At 40.5% G+C, this 21,794-nt stretch overlaps 11 non-coding genes across 11 annotated transcripts; all 11 read right to left on the bottom strand.

Moving 5' to 3' along the window:
• Positions 1–915: 915 nt before the first annotated feature.
• On the bottom strand, positions 916–1,034 carry LOC142347648 (5S ribosomal RNA). The gene has a single exon (XR_012760629.1). It is a non-coding gene; the product is annotated as a 5S ribosomal RNA (ribosomal RNA).
• A 1,324-nt stretch (positions 1,035–2,358) lies between these two features.
• On the bottom strand, positions 2,359–2,477 carry LOC142347647 (5S ribosomal RNA). The gene has a single exon (XR_012760628.1). It is a non-coding gene; the product is annotated as a 5S ribosomal RNA (ribosomal RNA).
• Positions 2,478–6,433: 3,956 nt separating this feature from the next.
• LOC142347646 (5S ribosomal RNA) lies at positions 6,434–6,552 on the bottom strand. Its single transcript, XR_012760627.1, has one exon. It is a non-coding gene; the product is annotated as a 5S ribosomal RNA (ribosomal RNA).
• Positions 6,553–8,440: 1,888 nt separating this feature from the next.
• On the bottom strand, positions 8,441–8,559 carry LOC142347645 (5S ribosomal RNA). Its single transcript, XR_012760626.1, has one exon. It is a non-coding gene; the product is annotated as a 5S ribosomal RNA (ribosomal RNA).
• A 2,264-nt stretch (positions 8,560–10,823) lies between these two features.
• On the bottom strand, positions 10,824–10,942 carry LOC142347644 (5S ribosomal RNA). Its single transcript, XR_012760625.1, has one exon. It is a non-coding gene; the product is annotated as a 5S ribosomal RNA (ribosomal RNA).
• A 1,700-nt stretch (positions 10,943–12,642) lies between these two features.
• LOC142347643 (5S ribosomal RNA) lies at positions 12,643–12,761 on the bottom strand. The gene has a single exon (XR_012760624.1). It is a non-coding gene; the product is annotated as a 5S ribosomal RNA (ribosomal RNA).
• Positions 12,762–14,461: 1,700 nt separating this feature from the next.
• On the bottom strand, positions 14,462–14,580 carry LOC142347642 (5S ribosomal RNA). The gene has a single exon (XR_012760623.1). It is a non-coding gene; the product is annotated as a 5S ribosomal RNA (ribosomal RNA).
• A 1,700-nt stretch (positions 14,581–16,280) lies between these two features.
• Positions 16,281–16,399, bottom strand: LOC142347641 (5S ribosomal RNA). The gene has a single exon (XR_012760622.1). It is a non-coding gene; the product is annotated as a 5S ribosomal RNA (ribosomal RNA).
• A 1,512-nt stretch (positions 16,400–17,911) lies between these two features.
• LOC142347639 (5S ribosomal RNA) lies at positions 17,912–18,030 on the bottom strand. The gene has a single exon (XR_012760620.1). It is a non-coding gene; the product is annotated as a 5S ribosomal RNA (ribosomal RNA).
• A 1,700-nt stretch (positions 18,031–19,730) lies between these two features.
• On the bottom strand, positions 19,731–19,849 carry LOC142347638 (5S ribosomal RNA). Its single transcript, XR_012760619.1, has one exon. It is a non-coding gene; the product is annotated as a 5S ribosomal RNA (ribosomal RNA).
• Positions 19,850–21,361: 1,512 nt separating this feature from the next.
• LOC142347637 (5S ribosomal RNA) lies at positions 21,362–21,480 on the bottom strand. Its single transcript, XR_012760618.1, has one exon. It is a non-coding gene; the product is annotated as a 5S ribosomal RNA (ribosomal RNA).
• Between the last annotated feature and the right edge of the window lie 314 nt (positions 21,481–21,794).

Genomic DNA, 21,794 nt, shown 5'->3' with positions numbered 1-21,794 from the left:
TTTGAATTCACTCTGCGTTAGCGGAGTGCAGCCTAAAGAATGGAACTCAGCGATTTGCACTAACTTAAAAGTTAGATTAATAAAGGGAAATTTTACAATTAGTATTGATGTTTCCGAGACAGTTCCAAATATCAAATATACAGTAAACGCAAGCAGGGGAACTATTAGAATGGCCTTTACAAGTATATGGGGTGTGTTTGGAGCAATGGTTATTGCTGAAATTGTCATTTACAAAAAGTATCCGCGCTCGATGAGGCTTAACTTTTTCGATCACCGAACTTTGTTTTGGCCACCAAATCGTCAATTTTAGTCCGAAATGGCTCATTTTTTGTGGGCATGCTCCACTTGAGCCATAGTTGGGGCTAAAACAAAAAAATCTGGCACAGCGAACCATTTTGGACAAGTTTTCACCAATTTCCAAAAAAAGTATCCGCGCTCGATGAGGCTTAACTTTTTCGATCACCGAACTTTGTTTTGGCCACCAAATCGTCAATTTTAGTCCGAAATGGCTCATTTTTTGTGGGCATGCTCCACTTGAGCCATAGTTGGGGCTAAAACAAAAAAATCTGGCACAGCGAACCATTTTGGACAAGTTTTCACCAATTTCCAAAAAAGTATCCGCGCTCGATGAGGCTTAACTTTTTCGATCACCGAACTTTGTTTTGGCCACCAAATCGTCAATTTTAGTCCGAAATGGCTCATTTTTTGTGGGCATGCTCCACTTGAGCCATAGTTGGGGCTAAAACAAAAAAATCTGGCACAGCGAACCATTTTGGACAAGTTTTCACCAATTTCCAAAAAAGTATCCGCGCTCGATGAGGCTTAACTTTTTCGATCACCGAGGCTTTTTGAGGCTCTAAAATGTGTAAATATCGAATAAAAGTATTCTATGAGGTTTGAATACTCAAAAGAAAAAGCCTACAACACCTGGTGTTCCCAAGCGGTCACCCATCCAAGTACTAACCAGGCCCAATGTTGCTTAACTTCGGTGATCGGACGAGAACCGGTGCATTCAACATGGTATGGTCGTAGGCATTTGCGTAAGTGGGAGCGAATTTATATACAACAGTATTGTTTTGTAGTCCTATATTCATATACAGGATCACTTTAACTGGCCGCCTTGCGGTTTGCAAAATAGTCACTTAATACATGCAATTTTAGCCACGGTTGTGTTATAATTTATGCAATTCGTAGCCATACAGTGTATTATGACCAACGCACAAACTTTTTGCTTCCAACCATCCACAATACAGTGGAACGGCCCCAAAACAAGGGAGAGATGAATTGGGTCCGAGGAACCTGTTCAACCGGACATTGAACCGGAAGCATGACTTCAGTGGGTTTAGGTCGGTAATTGGGAAAATCAGTGGCGAATTGCTTTTAGCATAATTGTTGTGATAAACTTATTAAATAGGTAAGTATCAACTCTATTTGATAAGTTTTATTTGAATTCACTCTGCGTTAGCGGAGTGCAGCCTAAAGAATGGAACTCAGCGATTTGCACTAACTTAAAAGTTAGATTAATAAAGGGAAATTTTACAATTAGTATTGATGTTTCCGAGACAGTTCCAAATATCAAATATACAGTAAACGCAAGCAGGGGAACTATTAGAATGGCCTTTACAAGTATATGGGGTGTGTTTGGAGCAATGGTTATTGCTGAAATTGTCATTTACAAAAAGTATCCGCGCTCGATGAGGCTTAACTTTTTCGATCACCGAACTTTGTTTTGGCCACCAAATCGTCAATTTTAGTCCGAAATGGCTCATTTTTTGTGGGCATGCTCCACTTGAGCCATAGTTGGGGCTAAAACAAAAAAATCTGGCACAGCGAACCATTTTGGACAGGTTTTTACCGATTTCCAAAAAAGTATCCGCGCTCGATGAGGCTTAACTTTTTCGATCACCGAACTTTGTTTTGGTCACCAAATCGTCAATTTTAGTCCGAATTGGCTCATTTTTTGTGGGCATGCTCCACTTGAGCCATAGTTTGGGATAAAACAAAAAAATCTGGCACAGCGAATCATTTCGGACAGGTTTTTACCGATTTCCAAAAAAGTATCCGCGCTCGATGAGGCTTAACTTTTTCGATCACCGAACTTTGTTTTGGCCACCAAATCGTCAATTTTAGTCCGAAATGGCTCATTTTTTGTGGGCATGCTCCACTTGAGCCATAGTTGGGGCTAAAACAAAAAAATCTGGCACAGCGAACCATTTTGGACAAGTTTTCACCAATTTCCTAAAAAGTATCCGCGCTCGATGAGGCTTAACTTTTTCGATCACCGAGGCTTTTTGAGGCTCTAAAATGTGTAAATATCGAATAAAAGTATTCTATGAGGTTTGGATACTCAAAAGAAAAAGCCTACAACACCTGGTGTTCCCAAGCGGTCACCCATCCAAGTACTAACCAGGCCCAATGTTGCTTAACTTCGGTGATCGGACGAGAACCGGTGCATTCAACATGGTATGGTCGTAGGCATTTGCGTAAGTGGGAGCGAATTTATATACAACAGTATTGTTTTGTAGTCCTATATTCATATACAGGATCACTTTAACTGGCCGCCTTGCGGTTTGCAAAATAGTCACTTAATACATGCAATTTTAGCCACGGTTGTGTTATAATTTATGCAATTCGTAGCCATACAGTGTATTATGACCAACGCACAAACTTTTTGCTTCCAACCATCCACAATACAGTGGAACGGCCCCAAAACAAGGGAGAGATGAATTGGGTCCGAGGAACCTGTTCAACCGGACATTGAACCGGAAGCATGACTTCAGTGGGTTTAGGTCGGTAATTGGGAAAATCAGTGGCGAATTGCTTTTAGCCTAATTGTTGTGATAAACTTATTAAATAGGTAAGTATCAACTCTATTTGATAAGTTTTATTTGAATTCACTCTGCGTTAGCGGAGTGCAGCCTAAAGAATGGAACTCAGCGATTTGCACTAACTTAAAAGTTAGATTAATAAAGGGAAATTTTACAATTAGTATTGATGTTTCCGAGACAGTTCCAAATATCAAATATACAGTAAACGCAAGCAGGGGAACTATTAGAATGGCCTTTACAAGTATATGGGGTGTGTTTGGAGCAATGGTTATTGCTGAAATTGTCATTTACAAAAAGTATCCGCGCTCGATGAGGCTTAACTTTTTCGATCACCGAACTTTGTTTTGGCCACCAAATCGTCAATTTTAGTCCGAAATGGCTCATTTTTTGTGGGCATGCTCCACTTGAGCCATAGTTTGGGATAAAACAAAAAAATCTGGCACAGCGAATCATTTCGGACAGGTTTTTACCGATTTCCAAAAAAGTATCCGCGCTCGATGAGGCTTAACTTTTTCGATCACCGAACTTTGTTTTGGTCACCAAATCGTCAATTTTAGTCCGAATTGGCTCATTTTTTGTGGGCATGCTCCACTTGAGCCATAGTTTGGGATAAAACAAAAAAATCTGGCACAGCGAATCATTTCGGACAGGTTTTTACCGATTTCCAAAAAAGTATCCGCGCTCGATGAGGCTTAACTTTTTCGATCACCGAACTTTGTTTCGGTCACCAAATCGTCAATTTTAGTCCAAATTGGCTCATTTTTTGTGGGCATGCTCCACTTGAGCCATAGTTTGGGATAAAACAAAAAAATCTGGCACAGCGAATCATTTTGGACAAGTTTTTACCGATTTCCAAAAAAGTATCCGCGCTCGATGAGGCTTAACTTTTTCGATCACCGAACTTTGTTTTGGCCACCAAATCGTCAATTTTAGTCCGAAATGGCTCATTTTTTGTGGGCATGCTCCACTTGAGCCATAGTTGGGGCTAAAACAAAAAAATCTGGCACAGCGAACCATTTTGGACAAGTTTTTACCGATTTCCAAAAAAGTATCCGCGCTCGATGAGGCTTAACTTTTTCGATCACCGAACTTTGTTTTGGTCACCAAATCGTCAATTTTAGTCCGAATTGGCTCATTTTTTGTGGGCATGCTCCACTTGAGCCATAGTTTGGGATAAAACAAAAAAATCTGGCACAGCGAATCATTTCGGACAGGTTTTTACCGATTTCCAAAAAAGTATCCGCGCTCGACGAGGCTTAACTTTTTCGATCACCGAACTTTGTTTTGGCCACCAAATCGTCAATTTTAGTCCGAAATGGCTCATTTTTTGTGGGCATGCTCCACTTGAGCTATAGTTTGGGATAAAACAAAAAAATCTGGCACAGCGAATCATTTCGGACAGGTTTTTACCGATTTCCAAAAAAGTATCCGCGCTCGATGAGGCTTAACTTTTTCGATCACCGAACTTTGTTTTGGTCACCAAATCGTCAATTTTAGTCCAAATTGGCTCATTTTTTGTGAGCATGCTCCACTTGAGCCATAGTTTGGGATAAAACAAAAAAATCTGGCACAGCGAATCATTTTGGACAAGTTTTTACCAATTTCCAAAAAAGTATCCGCGCTCGATGAGGCTTAACTTTTTCGATCACCGAACTTTGTTTTGGCCACCAAATCGTCAATTTTAGTCCGAAATGGCTCATTTTTTGTGGGCATGCTCCACTTGAGCCATAGTTGGGGCTAAAACAAAAAAATCTGGCACAGCGAACCATTTTGGACAGGTTTTTACCGATTTCCAAAAAAGTATCCGCGCTCGATGAGGCTTAACTTTTTCGATCACCGAACTTTGTTTTGGTCACCAAATCGTCAATTTTAGTCCGAATTGGCTCGTTTTTTGTGGTCATGCTCCACTTGAGCCATAGTTTGGGATAAAACAAAAAAATCTGGCACAGCGAATCATTTTGGACAGGTTTTTACCGATTTCCAAAAAAGTATCCGCGCTCGATGAGGCTTAACTTTTTCGATCACCGAACTTTGTTTTGGTCACCAAATCGTCAATTTTAGTCCAAATTGGCTCATTTTTTGTGGGCATGCTCCACTTGAGCCATAGTTTGGGATAAAACAAAAAAATCTGGCACAGCGAACCATTTTGGACAGGTTTTTACCGATTTCCAAAAAAGTATCCGCGCTCGATGAGGCTTAACTTTTTCGATCACCGAACTTTGTTTTGGCCACCAAATCGTCAATTTTAGTCCGAAATGGCTCATTTTTTTTGGGCATGCTCCACTTGAGCCATAGTTGGGGCTAAAACAAAAAAATCTGGCACAGCGAACCATTTTGGACAAGTTTTTACCAATTTCCAAAAAAGTATCCGCGCTCGATGAGGCTTAACTTTTTCGATCACCGAACTTTGTTTTGGCCACCAAATCGTCAATTTTAGTCCGAAATGGCTCATTTTTTGTGGGCATGCTCCACTTGAGCCATAGTTGGGGCTAAAACAAAAAAATCTGGCACAGCGAACCATTTTGGACAAGTTTTCACCAATTTCCAAAAAAGTATCCGCGCTCGATGAGGCTTAACTTTTTCGATCACCGAACTTTGTTTTGGCCACCAAATCGTCAATTTTAGTCCGAAATGGCTCATTTTTTGTGGGCATGCTCCACTTGAGCCATAGTTGGGGCTAAAACAAAAAAATCTGGCACAGCGAACCATTTTGGACAAGTTTTCACCAATTTCCAAAAAAGTATCCGCGCTCGATGAGGCTTAACTTTTTCGATCACCGAACTTTGTTTTGGTCACCAAATCGTCAATTTTAGTCCGAATTGGCTCGTTTTTTGTGGTCATGCTCCACTTGAGCCATAGTTTGGGATAAAACAAAAAAATCTGGCACAGCGAATCATTTTGGACAGGTTTTTACCGATTTCCAAAAAAGTATCCGCGCTCGATGAGGCTTAACTTTTTCGATCACCGAACTTTGTTTTGGTCACCAAATCGTCAATTTTAGTCCAAATTGGCTCATTTTTTGTGGGCATGCTCCACTTGAGCCATAGTTTGGGATAAAACAAAAAAATCTGGCACAGCGAACCATTTTGGACAGGTTTTTACCGATTTCCAAAAAAGTATCCGCGCTCGATGAGGCTTAACTTTTTCGATCACCGAACTTTGTTTTGGCCACCAAATCGTCAATTTTAGTCCGAAATGGCTCATTTTTTTTGGGCATGCTCCACTTGAGCCATAGTTGGGGCTAAAACAAAAAAATCTGGCACAGCGAACCATTTTGGACAAGTTTTTACCAATTTCCAAAAAAGTATCCGCGCTCGATGAGGCTTAACTTTTTCGATCACCGAACTTTGTTTTGGCCACCAAATCGTCAATTTTAGTCCGAAATGGCTCATTTTTTGTGGGCATGCTCCACTTGAGCCATAGTTGGGGCTAAAACAAAAAAATCTGGCACAGCGAACCATTTTGGACAAGTTTTCACCAATTTCCAAAAAAGTATCCGCGCTCGATGAGGCTTAACTTTTTCGATCACCGAGGCTTTTTGAGGCTCTAAAATGTGTAAATATCGAATAAAAGTATTCTATGAGGTTTGAATACTCAAAAGAAAAAGCCTACAACACCTGGTGTTCCCAAGCGGTCACCCATCCAAGTACTAACCAGGCCCAATGTTGCTTAACTTCGGTGATCGGACGAGAACCGGTGCATTCAACATGGTATGGTCGTAGGCATTTGCGTAAGTGGGAGCGAATTTATATACAACAGTATTGTTTTGTAGTCCTATATTCATATACAGGATCACTTTAACTGGCCGCCTTGCGGTTTGCAAAATAGTCACTTAATACATGCAATTTTAGCCACGGTTGTGTTATAATTTATGCAATTCGTAGCCACACAGTGTATTATGACCAACGCACAAACTTTTTGCTTCCAACCATCCACAATACAGTGGAACGGCCCCAAAACAAGGGAGAGATGAATTGGGTCCGAGGAACCTGTTCAACCGGACATTGAACCGGAAGCATGACTTCAGTGGGTTTAGGTCGGTAATTGGGAAAATCAGTGGCGAATTGCTTTTAGCCTAATTGTTGTGATAAACTTATTAAATAGGTAAGTATCAACTCTATTTGATAAGTTTTATTTGAATGCACTCTGCGTTAGCGGAGTGCAGCCTAAAGAATGGAACTCAGCGATTTGCACTAACTTAAAAGTTAGATTAATAAAGGGAAATTTTACAATTAGTATTGATGTTTCCGAGACAGTTCCAAATATCAAATATACAGTAAACGCAAGCAGGGGAACTATTAGAATGGCCTTTACAAGTATATGGGGTGTGTTTGGAGCAATGGTTATTGCTGAAATTGTCATTTACAAAAAGTATCCGCGCTCGATGAGGCTTAACTTTTTCGATCACCGAACTTTGTTTTGGCCACCAAATCGTCAATTTTAGTCCGAAATGGCTCATTTTTTGTGGGCATGCTCCACTTGAGCCATAGTTTGGGATAAAACAAAAAAATCTGGCACAGCGAATCATTTCGGACAGGTTTTTACCGATTTCCAAAAAAGTATCCGCGCTCGATGAGGCTTAACTTTTTCGATCACCGAACTTTGTTTTGGCCACCAAATCGTCAATTTTAGTCCGAAATGGCTCATTTTTTTTGGGCATGCTCCACTTGAGCCATAGTTGGGGCTAAAACAAAAAAATCTGGCACAGCGAACCATTTTGGACAAGTTTTTACCAATTTCCAAAAAAGTATCCGCGCTCGATGAGGCTTAACTTTTTCGATCACCGAACTTTGTTTTGGTCACCAAATCGTCAATTTTAGTCCGAATTGGCTCGTTTTTTGTGGTCATGCTCCACTTGAGCCATAGTTTGGGATAAAACAAAAAAATCTGGCACAGCGAATCATTTTGGACAGGTTTTTACCGATTTCCAAAAAAGTATCCGCGCTCGATGAGGCTTAACTTTTTCGATCACCGAACTTTGTTTTGGTCACCAAATCGTCAATTTTAGTCCAAATTGGCTCATTTTTTGTGGGCATGCTCCACTTGAGCCATAGTTTGGGATAAAACAAAAAAATCTGGCACAGCGAACCATTTTGGACAGGTTTTTACCGATTTCCAAAAAAGTATCCGCGCTCGATGAGGCTTAACTTTTTCGATCACCGAACTTTGTTTTGGCCACCAAATCGTCAATTTTAGTCCGAAATGGCTCATTTTTTTTGGGCATGCTCCACTTGAGCCATAGTTGGGGCTAAAACAAAAAAATCTGGCACAGCGAACCATTTTGGACAAGTTTTTACCAATTTCCAAAAAAGTATCCGCGCTCGATGAGGCTTAACTTTTTCGATCACCGAACTTTGTTTTGGCCACCAAATCGTCAATTTTAGTCCGAAATGGCTCATTTTTTGTGGGCATGCTCCACTTGAGCCATAGTTGGGGCTAAAACAAAAAAATCTGGCACAGCGAACCATTTTGGACAAGTTTTCACCAATTTCCAAAAAAGTATCCGCGCTCGATGAGGCTTAACTTTTTCGATCACCGAGGCTTTTTGAGGCTCTAAAATGTGTAAATATCGAATAAAAGTATTCTATGAGGTTTGAATACTCAAAAGAAAAAGCCTACAACACCTGGTGTTCCCAAGCGGTCACCCATCCAAGTACTAACCAGGCCCAATGTTGCTTAACTTCGGTGATCGGACGAGAACCGGTGCATTCAACATGGTATGGTCGTAGGCATTTGCGTAAGTGGGAGCGAATTTATATACAACAGTATTGTTTTGTAGTCCTATATTCATATACAGGATCACTTTAACTGGCCGCCTTGCGGTTTGCAAAATAGTCACTTAATACATGCAATTTTAGCCACGGTTGTGTTATAATTTATGCAATTCGTAGCCATACAGTGTATTATGACCAACGCACAAACTTTTTGCTTCCAACCATCCACAATACAGTGGAACGGCCCCAAAACAAGGGAGAGATGAATTGGGTCCGAGGAACCTGTTCAACCGGACATTGAACCGGAAGCATGACTTCAGTGGGTTTAGGTCGGTAATTGGGAAAATCAGTGGCGAATTGCTTTTAGCATAATTGTTGTGATAAACTTATTAAATAGGTAAGTATCAACTCTATTTGATAAGTTTTATTTGAATTCACTCTGCGTTAGCGGAGTGCAGCCTAAAGAATGGAACTCAGCGATTTGCACTAACTTAAAAGTTAGATTAATAAAGGGAAATTTTACAATTAGTATTGATGTTTCCGAGACAGTTCCAAATATCAAATATACAGTAAACGCAAGCAGGGGAACTATTAGAATGGCCTTTACAAGTATATGGGGTGTGTTTGGAGCAATGGTTATTGCTGAAATTGTCATTTACAAAAAGTATCCGCGCTCGATGAGGCTTAACTTTTTCGATCACCGAACTTTGTTTTGGCCACCAAATCGTCAATTTTAGTCCGAATTGGCTCATTTTTTGTGGGCATGCTCCACTTGAGCCATAGTTTGGGATAAAACAAAAAAATCTGGCACAGCGAATCATTTCGGACAGGTTTTTACCGATTTCCAAAAAAGTATCCGCGCTCGACGAGGCTTAACTTTTTCGATCACCGAACTTTGTTTTGGCCACCAAATCGTCAATTTTAGTCCGAAATGGCTCATTTTTTGTGGGCATGCTCCACTTGAGCTATAGTTTGGGATAAAACAAAAAAATCTGGCACAGCGAATCATTTCGGACAGGTTTTTACCGATTTCCAAAAAAGTATCCGCGCTCGATGAGGCTTAACTTTTTCGATCACCGAACTTTGTTTTGGTCACCAAATCGTCAATTTTAGTCCAAATTGGCTCATTTTTTGTGAGCATGCTCCACTTGAGCCATAGTTTGGGATAAAACAAAAAAATCTGGCACAGCGAATCATTTTGGACAAGTTTTTACCAATTTCCAAAAAAGTATCCGCGCTCGATGAGGCTTAACTTTTTCGATCACCGAACTTTGTTTTGGCCACCAAATCGTCAATTTTAGTCCGAAATGGCTCATTTTTTGTGGGCATGCTCCACTTGAGCCATAGTTGGGGCTAAAACAAAAAAATCTGGCACAGCGAACCATTTTGGACAGGTTTTTACCGATTTCCAAAAAAGTATCCGCGCTCGATGAGGCTTAACTTTTTCGATCACCGAACTTTGTTTTGGTCACCAAATCGTCAATTTTAGTCCGAATTGGCTCGTTTTTTGTGGTCATGCTCCACTTGAGCCATAGTTTGGGATAAAACAAAAAAATCTGGCACAGCGAATCATTTTGGACAGGTTTTTACCGATTTCCAAAAAAGTATCCGCGCTCGATGAGGCTTAACTTTTTCGATCACCGAACTTTGTTTTGGTCACCAAATCGTCAATTTTAGTCCAAATTGGCTCATTTTTTGTGGGCATGCTCCACTTGAGCCATAGTTTGGGATAAAACAAAAAAATCTGGCACAGCGAACCATTTTGGACAGGTTTTTACCGATTTCCAAAAAAGTATCCGCGCTCGATGAGGCTTAACTTTTTCGATCACCGAACTTTGTTTTGGCCACCAAATCGTCAATTTTAGTCCGAAATGGCTCATTTTTTTTGGGCATGCTCCACTTGAGCCATAGTTGGGGCTAAAACAAAAAAATCTGGCACAGCGAACCATTTTGGACAAGTTTTTACCAATTTCCAAAAAAGTATCCGCGCTCGATGAGGCTTAACTTTTTCGATCACCGAACTTTGTTTTGGCCACCAAATCGTCAATTTTAGTCCGAAATGGCTCATTTTTTGTGGGCATGCTCCACTTGAGCCATAGTTGGGGCTAAAACAAAAAAATCTGGCACAGCGAACCATTTTGGACAAGTTTTCACCAATTTCCAAAAAAGTATCCGCGCTCGATGAGGCTTAACTTTTTCGATCACCGAGGCTTTTTGAGGCTCTAAAATGTGTAAATATCGAATAAAAGTATTCTATGAGGTTTGAATACTCAAAAGAAAAAGCCTACAACACCTGGTGTTCCCAAGCGGTCACCCATCCAAGTACTAACCAGGCCCAATGTTGCTTAACTTCGGTGATCGGACGAGAACCGGTGCATTCAACATGGTATGGTCGTAGGCATTTGCGTAAGTGGGAGCGAATTTATATACAACAGTATTGTTTTGTAGTCCTATATTCATATACAGGATCACTTTAACTGGCCGCCTTGCGGTTTGCAAAATAGTCACTTAATACATGCAATTTTAGCCACGGTTGTGTTATAATTTATGCAATTCGTAGCCATACAGTGTATTATGACCAACGCACAAACTTTTTGCTTCCAACCATCCACAATACAGTGGAACGGCCCCAAAACAAGGGAGAGATGAATTGGGTCCGAGGAACCTGTTCAACCGGACATTGAACCGGAAGCATGACTTCAGTGGGTTTAGGTCGGTAATTGGGAAAATCAGTGGCGAATTGCTTTTAGCCTAATTGTTGTGATAAACTTATTAAATAGGTAAGTATCAACTCTATTTGATAAGTTTTATTTGAATGCACTCTGCGTTAGCGGAGTGCAGCCTAAAGAATGGAACTCAGCGATTTGCACTAACTTAAAAGTTAGATTAATAAAGGGAAATTTTACAATTAGTATTGATGTTTCCGAGACAGTTCCAAATATCAAATATACAGTAAACGCAAGCAGGGGAACTATTAGAATGGCCTTTACAAGTATATGGGGTGTGTTTGGAGCAATGGTTATTGCTGAAATTGTCATTTACAAAAAGTATCCGCGCTCGATGAGGCTTAACTTTTTCGATCACCGAACTTTGTTTTGGCCACCAAATCGTCAATTTTAGTCCGAAATGGCTCATTTTTTGTGGGCATGCTCCACTTGAGCCATAGTTTGGGATAAAACAAAAAAATCTGGCACAGCGAACCATTTTGGACAGGTTTTTACCGATTTCCAAAAAAGTATCCGCGCTCGATGAGGCTTAACTTTTTCGATCACCGAACTTTGTTTTGGTCACCAAATCGTCAATTTTAGTCCGAATTGGCTCGTTTTTTGTGGGCATGCTCCACTTGAGCCATAGTTTGGGATAAAACAAAAAAATCTGGCACAGCGAATCATTTTGGACAGGTTTTTACCGATTTCCAAAAAAGTATCCGCGCTCGATGAGGCTTAACTTTTTCGATCACCGAACTTTGTTTTGGTCACCAAATCGTCAATTTTAGTCCAAATTGGCTCATTTTTTGTGGGCATGCTCCACTTGAGCCATAGTTTGGGATAAAACAAAAAAATCTGGCACAGCGAACCATTTTGGACAGGTTTTTACCGATTTCCAAAAAAGTATCCGCGCTCGATGAGGCTTAACTTTTTCGATCACCGAACTTTGTTTTGGCCACCAAATCGTCAATTTTAGTCCGAAATGGCTCATTTTTTTTGGGCATGCTCCACTTGAGCCATAGTTGGGGCTAAAACAAAAAAATCTGGCACAGCGAACCATTTTGGACAAGTTTTTACCAATTTCCAAAAAAGTATCCGCGCTCGATGAGGCTTAACTTTTTCGATCACCGAACTTTGTTTTGGCCACCAAATCGTCAATTTTAGTCCGAAATGGCTCATTTTTTGTGGGCATGCTCCACTTGAGCCATAGTTGGGGCTAAAACAAAAAAATCTGGCACAGCGAACCATTTTGGACAAGTTTTCACCAATTTCCAAAAAAGTATCCGCGCTCGATGAGGCTTAACTTTTTCGATCACCGAGGCTTTTTGAGGCTCTAAAATGTGTAAATATCGAATAAAAGTATTCTATGAGGTTTGAATACTCAAAAGAAAAAGCCTACAACACCTGGTGTTCCCAAGCGGTCACCCATCCAAGTACTAACCAGGCCCAATGTTGCTTAACTTCGGTGATCGGACGAGAACCGGTGCATTCAACATGGTATGGTCGTAGGCATTTGCGTAAGTGGGAGCGAATTTATATACAACAGTATTGTTTTGTAGTCCTATATTCATATACAGGATCACTTTAACTGGCCGCCTTGCGGTTTGCAAAATAGTCACTTAATACATGCAATTTTAGCCACGGTTGTGTTATAATTTATGCAATTCGTAGCCATACAGTGTATTATGACCAACGCACAAACTTTTTGCTTCCAACCATCCACAATACAGTGGAACGGCCCCAAAACAAGGGAGAGATGAATTGGGTCCGAGGAACCTGTTCAACCGGACATTGAACCGGAAGCATGACTTCAGTGGGTTTAGGTCGGTAATTGGGAAAATCAGTGGCGAATTGCTTTTAGCCTAATTGTTGTGATAAACTTATTAAATAGGTAAGTATCAACTCTATTTGATAAGTTTTATTTGAATGCACTCTGCGTTAGCGGAGTGCAGCCTAAAGAATGGAACTCAGCGATTTGCACTAACTTAAAAGTTAGATTAATAAAGGGAAATTTTACAATTAGTATTGATGTTTCCGAGACAGTTCCAAATATCAAATATACAGTAAACGCAAGCAGGGGAACTATTAGAATGGCCTTTACAAGTATATGGGGTGTGTTTGGAGCAATGGTTATTGCTGAAATTGTCATTTACAAAAAGTATCCGCGCTCGATGAGGCTTAACTTTTTCGATCACCGAACTTTGTTTTGGCCACCAAATCGTCAATTTTAGTCCGAAATGGCTCATTTTTTGTGGGCATGCTCCACTTGAGCCATAGTTGGGGCTAAAACAAAAAAATCTGGCACAGCGAACCATTTTGGACAGGTTTTTACCGATTTCCAAAAAAGTATCCGCGCTCGATGAGGCTTAACTTTTTCGATCACCGAACTTTGTTTTGGTCACCAAATCGTCAATTTTAGTCCGAATTGGCTCGTTTTTTGTGGGCATGCTCCACTTGAGCCATAGTTTGGGATAAAACAAAAAAATCTGGCACAGCGAATCATTTTGGACAGGTTTTTACCGATTTCCAAAAAAGTATCCGCGCTCGATGAGGCTTAACTTTTTCGATCACCGAACTTTGTTTTGGTCACCAAATCGTCAATTTTAGTCCAAATTGGCTCATTTTTTGTGGGCATGCTCCACTTGAGCCATAGTTTGGGATAAAACAAAAAAATCTGGCACAGCGAACCATTTTGGACAGGTTTTTACCGATTTCCAAAAAAGTATCCGCGCTCGATGAGGCTTAACTTTTTCGATCACCGAACTTTGTTTTGGCCACCAAATCGTCAATTTTAGTCCGAAATGGCTCATTTTTTTTGGGCATGCTCCACTTGAGCCATAGTTGGGGCTAAAACAAAAAAATCTGGCACAGCGAACCATTTTGGACAAGTTTTTACCAATTTCCAAAAAAGTATCCGCGCTCGATGAGGCTTAACTTTTTCGATCACCGAACTTTGTTTTGGCCACCAAATCGTCAATTTTAGTCCGAAATGGCTCATTTTTTGTGGGCATGCTCCACTTGAGCCATAGTTGGGGCTAAAACAAAAAAATCTGGCACAGCGAACCATTTTGGACAAGTTTTCACCAATTTCCAAAAAAGTATCCGCGCTCGATGAGGCTTAACTTTTTCGATCACCGAGGCTTTTTGAGGCTCTAAAATGTGTAAATATCGAATAAAAGTATTCTATGAGGTTTGAATACTCAAAAGAAAAAGCCTACAACACCTGGTGTTCCCAAGCGGTCACCCATCCAAGTACTAACCAGGCCCAATGTTGCTTAACTTCGGTGATCGGACGAGAACCGGTGCATTCAACATGGTATGGTCGTAGGCATTTGCGTAAGTGGGAGCGAATTTATATACAACAGTATTGTTTTGTAGTCCTATATTCATATACAGGATCACTTTAACTGGCCGCCTTGCGGTTTGCAAAATAGTCACTTAATACATGCAATTTTAGCCACGGTTGTGTTATAATTTATGCAATTCGTAGCCATACAGTGTATTATGACCAACGCACAAACTTTTTGCTTCCAACCATCCACAATACAGTGGAACGGCCCCAAAACAAGGGAGAGATGAATTGGGTCCGAGGAACCTGTTCAACCGGACATTGAACCGGAAGCATGACTTCAGTGGGTTTAGGTCGGTAATTGGGAAAATCAGTGGCCAATTGCTTTTAGCCTAATTGTTGTGATAAACTTATTAAATAGGTAAGTATCAACTCTATTTGATAAGTTTTATTTGAATGCACTCTGCGTTAGCGGAGTGCAGCCTAAAGAATGGAACTCAGCGATTTGCACTAACTTAAAAGTTAGATTAATAAAGGGAAATTTTACAATTAGTATTGATGTTTCCGAGACAGTTCCAAATATCAAATATACAGTAAACGCAAGCAGGGGAACTATTAGAATGGCCTTTACAAGTATATGGGGTGTGTTTGGAGCAATGGTTATTGCTGAAATTGTCATTTACAAAAAGTATCCGCGCTCGATGAGGCTTAACTTTTTCGATCACCGAACTTTGTTTTGGCCACCAAATCGTCAATTTTAGTCCGAAATGGCTCATTTTTTGTGGGCATGCTCCACTTGAGCCATAGTTGGGGCTAAAACAAAAAAATCTGGCACAGCGAACCATTTTGGACAGGTTTTTACCGATTTCCAAAAAAGTATCCGCGCTCGATGAGGCTTAACTTTTTCGATCACCGAACTTTGTTTTGGTCACCAAATCGTCAATTTTAGTCCGAATTGGCTCGTTTTTTGTGGGCATGCTCCACTTGAGCCATAGTTTGGGATAAAACAAAAAAATCTGGCACAGCGAATCATTTTGGACAGGTTTTTACCGATTTCCAAAAAAGTATCCGCGCTCGATGAGGCTTAACTTTTTCGATCACCGAACTTTGTTTTGGTCACCAAATCGTCAATTTTAGTCCAAATTGGCTCATTTTTTGTGGGCATGCTCCACTTGAGCCATAGTTTGGGATAAAACAAAAAAATCTGGCACAGCGAACCATTTTGGACAGGTTTTTACCGATTTCCAAAAAAGTATCCGCGCTCGATGAGGCTTAACTTTTTCGATCACCGAACTTTGTTTTGGCCACCAAATCGTCAATTTTAGTCCGAAATGGCTCATTTTTTTTGGGCATGCTCCACTTGAGCCATAGTTGGGGCTAAAACAAAAAAATCTGGCACAGCGAACCATTTTGGACAAGTTTTTACCAATTTCCAAAAAAGTATCCGCGCTCGATGAGGCTTAACTTTTTCGATCACCGAACTTTGTTTTGGCCACCAAATCGTCAATTTTAGTCCGAAATGGCTCATTTTTTGTGGGCATGCTCCACTTGAGCCATAGTTGGGGCTAAAACAAAAAAATCTGGCACAGCGAACCATTTTGGACAAGTTTTCACCAATTTCCAAAAAAGTATCCGCGCTCGATGAGGCTTAACTTTTTCGATCACCGAGGCTTTTTGAGGCTCTAAAATGTGTAAATATCGAATAAAAGTATTCTATGAGGTTTGAATACTCAAAAGAAAAAGCCTACAACACCTGGTGTTCCCAAGCGGTCACCCATCCAAGTACTAACCAGGCCCAATGTTGCTTAACTTCGGTGATCGGACGAGAACCGGTGCATTCAACATGGTATGGTCGTAGGCATTTGCGTAAGTGGGAGCGAATTTATATACAACAGTATTGTTTTGTAGTCCTATATTCATATACAGGATCACTTTAACTGGCCGCCTTGCGGTTTGCAAAATAGTCACTTAATACATGCAATTTTAGCCACGGTTGTGTTATAATTTATGCAATTCGTAGCCATACAGTGTATTATGACCAACGCACAAACTTTTTGCTTCCAACCATCCACAATACAGTGGAACGGCCCCAAAACAAGGGAGAGATGAATTGGGTCCGAGGAACCTGTTCAACCGGACATTGAACCGGAAGCATGACTTCAGTGGGTTTAGGTCGGTAATTGGGAAAATCAGTGGCGAATTGCTTTTAGCCTAATTGTTGTGATAAACTTATTAAATAGGTAAGTATCAACTCTATTTGATAAGTTTTATTTGAATGCACTCTGCGTTAGCGGAGTGCAGCCTAAAGAATGGAACTCAGCGATTTGCACTAACTTAAAAGTTAGTTTAATAAAGGGAAATTTTACAATTAGTATTGATGTTTCCGAGACAGTTCCAAATATCAAATATACAGTAAACGCAAGCAGGGGAACTATTAGAATGGCCTTTACAAGTATATGGGGTGTGTTTGGAGCAATGGTTATTGCTGAAATTGTCATTTACAAAAAGTATCCGCGCTCGATGAGGCTTAACTTTTTCGATCACCGAACTTTGTTTTGGTCACCAAATCGTCAATTTTAGTCCAAATTGGCTCATTTTTTGTGGGCATGCTCCACTTGAGCCATAGTTTGGGATAAAACAAAAAAATCTGGCACAGCGAATCATTTTGGACAGGTTTTCACCGATTTCCAAAAAAGTATCCGCGCTCGATGAGGCTTAACTTTTTCGATCACCGAACTTTGTTTTGGTCACCAAATCGTCAATTTTAGTCCAAATTGGCTCATTTTTTGTGGGCATGCTCCACTTGAGCCATAGTTTGGGATAAAACAAAAAAATCTGGCACAGCGAACCATTTTGGACAGGTTTTTACCGATTTCCAAAAAAGTATCCGCGCTCGATGAGGCTTAACTTTTTCGATCACCGAACTTTGTTTTGGCCACCAAATCGTCAATTTTAGTCCGAAATGGCTCATTTTTTTTGGGCATGCTCCACTTGAGCCATAGTTGGGGCTAAAACAAAAAAATCTGGCACAGCGAACCATTTTGGACAAGTTTTTACCAATTTCCAAAAAAGTATCCGCGCTCGATGAGGCTTAACTTTTTCGATCACCGAACTTTGTTTTGGCCACCAAATCGTCAATTTTAGTCCGAAATGGCTCATTTTTTGTGGGCATGCTCCACTTGAGCCATAGTTGGGGCTAAAACAAAAAAATCTGGCACAGCGAACCATTTTGGACAAGTTTTCACCAATTTCCAAAAAAGTATCCGCGCTCGATGAGGCTTAACTTTTTCGATCACCGAGGCTTTTTGAGGCTCTAAAATGTGTAAATATCGAATAAAAGTATTCTATGAGGTTTGAATACTCAAAAGAAAAAGCCTACAACACCTGGTGTTCCCAAGCGGTCACCCATCCAAGTACTAACCAGGCCCAATGTTGCTTAACTTCGGTGATCGGACGAGAACCGGTGCATTCAACATGGTATGGTCGTAGGCATTTGCGTAAGTGGGAGCGAATTTATATACAACAGTATTGTTTTGTAGTCCTATATTCATATACAGGATCACTTTAACTGGCCGCCTTGCGGTTTGCAAAATAGTCACTTAATACATGCAATTTTAGCCACGGTTGTGTTATAATTTATGCAATTCGTAGCCATACAGTGTATTATGACCAACGCACAAACTTTTTGCTTCCAACCATCCACAATACAGTGGAACGGCCCCAAAACAAGGGAGAGATGAATTGGGTCCGAGGAACCTGTTCAACCGGACATTGAACCGGAAGCATGACTTCAGTGGGTTTAGGTCGGTAATTGGGAAAATCAGTGGCGAATTGCTTTTAGCCTAATTGTTGTGATAAACTTATTAAATAGGTAAGTATCAACTCTATTTGATAAGTTTTATTTGAATGCACTCTGCGTTAGCGGAGTGCAGCCTAAAGAATGGAACTCAGCGATTTGCACTAACTTAAAAGTTAGTTTAATAAAGGGAAATTTTACAATTAGTATTGATGTTTCCGAGACAGTTCCAAATATCAAATATACAGTAAACGCAAGCAGGGGAACTATTAGAATGGCCTTTACAAGTATATGGGGTGTGTTTGGAGCAATGGTTATTGCTGAAATTGTCATTTACAAAAAGTATCCGCGCTCGATGAGGCTTAACTTTTTCGATCACCGAACTTTGTTTTGGTCACCAAATCGTCAATTTTAGTCCAAATTGGCTCATTTTTTGTGGGCATGCTCCACTTGAGCCATAGTTTGGGATAAAACAAAAAAATCTGGCACAGCGAATCATTTTGGACAGGTTTTCACCGATTTCCAAAAAAGTATCCGCGCTCGATGAGGCTTAACTTTTTCGATCACCGAACTTTGTTTTGGTCACCAAATCGTCAATTTTAGTCCAAATTGGCTCATTTTTTGTGGGCATGCTCCACTTGAGCCATAGTTTGGGATAAAACAAAAAAATCTGGCACAGCGAACCATTTTGGACAGGTTTTTACCGATTTCCAAAAAAGTATCCGCGCTCGATGAGGCTTAACTTTTTCGATCACCGAACTTTGTTTTGGCCACCAAATCGTCAATTTTAGTCCGAAATGGCTCATTTTTTTTGGGCATGCTCCACTTGAGCCATAGTTGGGGCTAAAACAAAAAAATCTGGCACAGCGAACCATTTTGGACAAGTTTTTACCAATTTCCAAAAAAGTATCCGCGCTCGATGAGGCTTAACTTTTTCGATCACCGAACTTTGTTTTGGCCACCAAATCGTCAATTTTAGTCCGAAATGGCTCATTTTTTGTGGGCATGCTCCACTTGAGCCATAATTGGGGCTAAAACAAAAAAATCTGGCACAGCGAACCATTTTGGACAAGTTTTCACCAATTTCCAAAAAAGTATCCGCGCTCGATGAGGCTTAACTTTTTCGATCACCGAACTTTGTTTTGGCCACCAAATCGTCAATTTTAGTCCGAAATGGCTCATTTTTTGTGGGCATGCTCCACTTGAGCCATAGTTGGGGCTAAAACAAAAAAATCTGGCACAGCGAACCATTTTGGACAAGTTTTCACCAATTTCCAAAAAAGTATCCGCGCTCGATGAGGCTTAACTTTTTCGATCACCGAGGCTTTTTGAGGCTCTAAAATGTGTAAATATCGAATAAAAGTATTCTATGAGGTTTGAATACTCAAAAGAAAAAGCCTACAACACCTGGTGTTCCCAAGCGGTCACCCATCCAAGTACTAACCAGGCCCAATGTTGCTTAACTTCGGTGATCGGACGAGAACCGGTGCATTCAACATGGTATGGTCGTAGGCATTTGCGTAAGTGGGAGCGAATTTATATACAACAGTATTGTTTTGTAGTCCTATATTGATATACAGGATCACTTTAACTGGCCGCCTTGCGGTTTGCAAAATAGTCACTTAATACATGCAATTTTAGCCACGGTTGTGTTATAATTTATGCAATTCGTAGCCATACAGTGTATTATGACCAACGCACAAACTTTTTGCTTCCAACCATCCACAATACAGTGGAACGGCCCCAAAACAAGGGAGAGATGAATTGGGTCCGAGGAACCTGTTCAACCGGACATTGAACCGGAAGCATGACTTCAGTGGGTTTAGGTCGGTAATTGGGAAAATCAGTGGCGAATTGCTTTTAGCCTAATTGTTGTGATAAACTTATTAAATAGGTAAGTATCAACTCTATTTGATAAGTTTTATTTGAATGCACTCTGCGTTAGCGGAGTGCAGCCTAAAGAATGGAACTCAGCGATTTGCACTAACTTAAAAGTTAGTTTAATAAAGGGAAATTTTACAATTAGTATTGATGTTTCCGAGACAGTTCCAAATATCAAATATACAGTAAACGCAAGCAGGGGAACTATTAGAATGGCCTTTACAAGTATATGGGGTGTGTTTGGAGCAATGGTTATTGCTGAAATTGTCATTTACAAAAAGTATCCGCGCTCGATGAGGCTTAACTTTTTCGATCACCGAACTTTGTTTTGGTCACCAAATCGTCAATTTTAGTCCAAATTGGCTCATTTTTTGTGGGCATGCTCCACTTGAGCCATAGTTTGGGATAAAACAAAAAAATCTGGCACAGCGAACCATTTTGGACAGGTTTTTACCGATTTCCAAAAAAGTATCCGCGCTCGATGAGGCTTAACTTTTTCGATCACCGAACTTTGTTTTGGCCACCAAATCGTCAATTTTAGTCCGAAATGGCTCATTTTTTTTGGGCATGCTCCACTTGAGCCATAGTTGGGGCTAAAACAAAAAAATCTGGCACAGCGAACCATTTTGGACAAGTTTTTACCAATTTCCAAAAAAGTATCCGCGCTCGATGAGGCTTAACTTTTTCGATCACCGAACTTTGTTTTGGCCACCAAATCGTCAATTTTAGTCCGAAATGGCTCATTTTTTGTGGGCATGCTCCACTTGAGCCATAATTGGGGCTAAAACAAAAAAATCTGGCACAGCGAACCATTTTGGACAAGTTTTCACCAATTTCCAAAAAAGTATCCGCGCTCGATGAGGCTTAACTTTTTCGATCACCGAACTTTGTTTTGGCCACCAAATCGTCAATTTTAGTCCGAAATGGCTCATTTTTTGTGGGCATGCTCCACTTGAGCCATAGTTGGGGCTAAAACAAAAAAATCTGGCACAGCGAACCATTTTGGACAAGTTTTCACCAATTTCCAAAAAAGTATCCGCGCTCGATGAGGCTTAACTTTTTCGATCACCGAGGCTTTTTGAGGCTCTAAAATGTGTAAATATCGAATAAAAGTATTCTATGAGGTTTGAATACTCAAAAGAAAAAGCCTACAACACCTGGTGTTCCCAAGCGGTCACCCATCCAAGTACTAACCAGGCCCAATGTTGCTTAACTTCGGTGATCGGACGAGAACCGGTGCATTCAACATGGTATGGTCGTAGGCATTTGCGTAAGTGGGAGCGAATTTATATACAACAGTATTGTTTTGTAGTCCTATATTGATATACAGGATCACTTTAACTGGCCGCCTTGCGGTTTGCAAAATAGTCACTTAATACATGCAATTTTAGCCACGGTTGTGTTATAATTTATGCAATTCGTAGCCATACAGTGTATTATGACCAACGCACAAACTTTTTGCTTCCAACCATCCACAATACAGTGGAACGGCCCCAAAACAAGGGAGAGATGAATTGGGTCCGAGGAACCTGTTCAACCGGACATTGAACCGGAAGCATGACTTCAGTGGGTTTAGGT

This window comes from Convolutriloba macropyga, chromosome 9 (assembly GCF_964194025.1).
Source record: "Convolutriloba macropyga chromosome 9, txConMacr16.3, whole genome shotgun sequence".
Classification (NCBI taxonomy): domain Eukaryota; kingdom Metazoa; phylum Xenacoelomorpha; order Acoela; family Convolutidae; genus Convolutriloba; species Convolutriloba macropyga.
Note: the sequence above shows the minus strand (reverse complement) of the source record. Positions and strands in the feature narration are given on the sequence as shown.